The sequence below is a fragment of the Anneissia japonica genome, unplaced genomic scaffold (genome assembly GCF_011630105.1).
Source record: "Anneissia japonica isolate Jap-2015-1 unplaced genomic scaffold, ASM1163010v1 scaffold23495_len113985_cov154, whole genome shotgun sequence".
Lineage (NCBI taxonomy): Eukaryota > Metazoa > Echinodermata > Crinoidea > Comatulida > Comatulidae > Anneissia > Anneissia japonica.
This window is the reverse complement of record NW_022686072.1, coordinates 38,894-42,985: the sequence shown is the minus strand read 5'-3', so window position 1 is coordinate 42,985 and position 4,092 is coordinate 38,894. Positions and strand designations below refer to the sequence as shown.

The window sequence follows — 4,092 nt, the reverse complement described above, 5'->3', positions numbered from 1 at the left end:
TTTATGCATAATAACTGATAATGGTGATTGGAGACTCAAACCGAAGATGGTGATTGATCAATCAAGCAGAGCCAGATTCAAGAAGGTTGGGGTAGGGTGGTCCAGTCAAGCAAGCCCCCACTCTCTCCTTAAATATTTGAAAAAAAAATAAATAAATGGGGAAAAAATGCATTCAAATTAACATGTGAAAGTTTCATTTTTGGTCATCTTGAGCTGCCATAGATATAACATTTTCTGCCTCAGCCTAAACCATGGTGGGCTGATGTAGTACTAATGGACCCTCCATCCCTAAAGTTCCCTTCCCAGGCCCATTCTGTTTTGAATTCCTGGATCCTCCACTTCAACTGATGATGGTGGTTGATGAATCCCACCTGATGATATACATTGATGAATCTTAACTGTGGTGATTGGTGAATCTGTAATGGGATGTTATCTTTATGACATAGGCCATATCATGGAGCAACCTGGGAAAGAACCCAGTCACACAGTGTCTGCAAAACTGGACGACTTGAGTGTGAGCGTGGATTACATGGGCGGCAGTACACTGCTTTGTCAGCTAACTGAAGTAGGCCTTGAGTTGTAGGACGAGTGGCGGTTGAACCTTACAGAACCAGCTCAAAGTAGTATTACTACAAGGTAAATTACCGTCTTTCAAGGTATCAATACGAGCTGAAATTATGGAAAACCTGCTTCATGCAAAAAAATGTCCTGTTTTTGTAAGTGCATCGCTTGTCACTTGATTTTTCGCAGCAATTTGTGGTTTAATGTTTCATTAGAAAAGACCATTTTTAGTTTTTATAATATATTATTTTTTATGATATTTTATAATCGACAATGAAGTTTTCAATTCAATTAACTAATATTCCAAACCAATTAAAAACTGGTGAAACCTACACACAGCCTGTTGTTTGTTTATACCCAATTAACATACAGGAAAATATACTAAATATTAACATCTCATAATATCTCTTCAGATTTGTTTCTGTTGAGATCCTTGAAATATATTGTATGAACTATATACTTTTATTAATAGTCTTTAACTGTATTGACCAATATTTTATAATTAAAATTAATTACAAGTAGAATAATTGAAAAGATATATTTATTTACTTTGGCTCTCTTTTCTTAAGACCTGCGTCAATATTTGTTCTCATTGATTTGAAATGGGACACAGTCCAGATGATGATCACACGTTCAACGACCCCTGACCTCATCAAGATAATCAACAAACTGACCGAATTTATAAGTCAACAGTTTCACAGCAGTAAGATGGCACTTGCAAGTTTTGGGAGTCAGATCCTGACAAAACCTATAATAACAACCCAAAAACCACCTCCCACTCCTCAAGGCAAGTATTGCAAACTACTGTATCTGTATGTTCAGTAAATTACTAGGTCCTTAAATAATGAGTTGTTTATAGTTAGTGAGAAAAATCCTTTATTTTTTGTTAGGATCAAACCCATCTTTGTCAACCATCTTAATTGATGACTCCAATGAAGGCAAGTATGCTGATTGCACACTCCCTTTAAATGCAATACTTTTTACTGCTAATCCCATTTTAGGCAATTTAACTAACTCCACGTCCTCAAAGGCAAGCACCTAATAAACATCAACTTTTTTTAAGGCAAGCATCTTCACTGCCATCTCCCCTTTAAGGCTAACATCTTAACCACAAACTCTCTTAAAATGACAGATTTTTTTTTTATTAGCAATAGCCCTCAAGTGCAAGCATCTTATCTGCCAACACTTTTGAAGGCATGAATCTTCACTGACAACACCCTCTAAGGAAATCATCTTCATTACCAACTCCCTTTAAGGCAACTTAGTACTAACCAAATCTCTTGGAGGCCAGCATCTTCACCGTTAACTTCCTTGAAGGCAAGCATCTTTTCTGCCAATCATCTTGAAGGCAAGCATCTCAACACCCACTCACTTGGAGTTGGGCATCTTCTCTGCCAACTTTCTTGATGGCAAGTTTAACAGCCAACTCCCTTGGAGGTCCTTTTAGGCAAGCATTTTTTCTGCCATACTTCTTGAAGGCAAGCATCTCAATAGCCAACTCCCTTCCAACTTTACTTAAGGCAAGTCTCTTTTCAGGTAATTCCATTTGAGACAAGCATCTTAACTTTATACTCTTTGAAGGCCGATATCTTAACACAAATTTATTTTGTACCTTTACTAATGCCCTAAAACTTTTTTGAAGCAACCATTTTTATATATTTTTTTAAATGTTTTTTTATGTCTTAAAATATACTCTTACATTTTTCATTTTTACATTGCAAAAAAAAAATAAAATAAAATAAATAAATATAAAGTTTCTTGAATCTTAATCTTAACTACCATTTTTTCAAAGGCAAGCATCCTAATACTTAACTCTCTTAAAGGCAAGTATCTTTACTGCCGCCAACTTCTACAGACAAACATCTTTACCACAAACCCCCTTTACGGCAAGCATCTTAGCCACCAACTCCCTCAAATGTAAGCATTTTAAAAGTTAACACGCTCACACAAGCATCTAATCACCAAGTTCTTTTCAACAGCCAATTCACATCTTAAATGTCAATTCCTTTAAACAGGCAATTAGCATCTAAATTACAAATTTTTTTTAAGGCAAGCATCTCAGCTACCTTAAAGGAAATCATCTTAATTTATAACAACTTCTTCAAAGATAGCACTTACTGCCAGCTCCCTTTAAGAAAAGTGTCTTAACCATCACTGCCCTTTATGAAAATCCTGTTTTTGTCATGCATTACCTATTAATGAACATATACAGTAATATTTACTTTTTATTTATCTGCATTTTTAGTGATCAGAAATCATCATCGTCACTGGCAGCCTGTTTCTAACTTCCTCTCAGAGTGTTCCAATTGGGTGTTTGGTGAAACGGTCGTGCCAGAGCTAGGAACTGTTCTTGGAGGTCAGGTCAAGTTATCTGGGAATAGTGTTCTCCTGGCATGCTTCCGGTGGGATCAATTTTAGCTAAATCGTGGGCATTGTTTGCTCTGCGTGAGCCAACCATTCATTTTGATGTAGAGTCGATGAAAGTGCAAGAGAATGGTCAAGGTATTTGTATACTTTTATTATTTTGTGATTTTTTTTAAATAAATAAAATGCTTAGGCTTATGTCACAGAGTAAGTGTTCCTTGTTGTTGTAGTAGTTTACCATATCTCTATACTTTTTACTGTCAGCTACTTCTTTATCTGCCGATCACCAAATAAAGAATAAAGTACAAAAGAAAGATTGGCAGATCGGCAGATAATGTCCTACAAAAATATTTTGGACTGTTACTAAAATATTGCTATGCTGTTATTTTCCCCATTTTTAATGTTAAAACAACAATTTTTAATGATTTGATGATGGTTTCTGCCTAAGAAATGCCCAAAATCGTAAACTTTGAAGGCTGATTTCTCAAATATTGTTCTTTAAACAGCTGTGTGTTCAAACTCCTGTAACTTCTTAACGAAATGTCAGCTTTAAATGATTCTTTCACCATTTTATACTCTCATTTTACGGTTTAACCCAGTATTACCAACTAAAAATTGATTTTTTTTTTTTGCAAGATTCAGATATTTAGATTTCATCAGTAAAATCTCATCAGTAAAATTTGTTTGCTATTTAGATCTTCGTCCATTCTTTCAAGCCATTCCAACTGTTCAGGGACATGTGAAATACAAACATGACGCAGTCCCAGTCTTTTGTCTTCCGAAGCTTAATTTGCAGATTAGGGCAAAGCATCAGCAAGGAAAAAACGTTCCCACCGTTAAGCCCTGTCCACACTATCAAATTTTATTTGACAAAAACATGTGACAGGCCTAAATATGGTCATGGTGACCATATATTATAGCCACATCATGACTATGCCCCTATATAGAAAATTTGATAATCTGGACATCTTAATAATAAATAACGTTCCAAAAATTGTATTTTTATTCAACTTAAGCAACTCTGCCATTCAAGCTACTGATAGTTTTAAATATTTGGGAATTTGGCTTGACCCTTCCCTCTCCTGGAATGCCCATGTTGATAAGCTTAGTAAAAAAGTAAGTAGTAGGATTGGTATTCTCGGGAGAATTCGTCGTTACGTTGATATA

General features: G+C 35.4%; 1 pseudogene; it reads left to right on the top strand.

Annotated features, from left to right (window-relative positions):
• Positions 1-454: 454 nt before the first annotated feature.
• The window catches only part of LOC117113388, an 8,403-nt pseudogene continuing 4,765 nt past the window's right edge, over positions 455-4,092 (top strand).